The following is an 834-nucleotide window of genomic DNA, read 5'->3' on the forward strand; positions in this document are numbered from 1 at the left end:
TATTTATGATGACTATCTATTGCAATTATCGGAGATTCTATTTTAAATTTCCGTTTTATCGATTGTTAAAAACGTTTAATAAGGTACAGATCCTTCATATGAATTATTGTTTCCGTTAAATTTTTAAGTATTGTAATATTGAAAATGACCTGATGTAGGTCGAAACGTCTATATTTGTAATTTTGTATTTTTAATTAATCTTGAGGCATTAAATCCAGCTTTGGCTTTTAGCCCTCATTTTATTCTTATTTTGTTATTTTATTGAGACTATAATTATTAGCTTTTCTATAAAGTACTTAACATAATTATTAATCGAGTCGCGCGGCAATCACATCGCGGCGACTCGAAATTGCTGAAAGCCTGAAAAGCATACATATAGCGCTATAGCGTGCGATAGAAGAGGACAACAGATCTGTCCTCTTCTACCGCTCGAGGCTGGCCGAGTGACGCGTCGTTCGTGACGTGTGTCACGTGACGGCTCACGGCAGTGGCGTAGCCGCCGCCGCGCGTTGCCAGCCTATCCCCTCCATATGGTCGTATTTGTCGTAAATGCCGGCCACCTGGAATCTCTGGAATGACATAATATCGGGCAAAAAATGCATACACTTTATGCGCTTATGCATCAAATGCACTTATGGATATCGCTGTTACAGTATTGTGATTAGAAAAATATAGATTTTTTCACAAAATTAGGCATTTACTGATATTATCCAAATAATTAAAAGAAATAATAATTTATTCCTACAGAGTCGTTATCCGTCTAGTAAAGGATACACTGTAGCGTCTCTGTTAATAACGAAAAAATATACTTGGCGGGAGACGCTAACCGCGTCT

The sequence above is a fragment of the Wasmannia auropunctata genome, unplaced genomic scaffold, assembly GCF_000956235.1.
Source record: "Wasmannia auropunctata unplaced genomic scaffold, wasmannia.A_1.0 LD336061.1, whole genome shotgun sequence".
Classification (NCBI taxonomy): domain Eukaryota; kingdom Metazoa; phylum Arthropoda; class Insecta; order Hymenoptera; family Formicidae; genus Wasmannia; species Wasmannia auropunctata.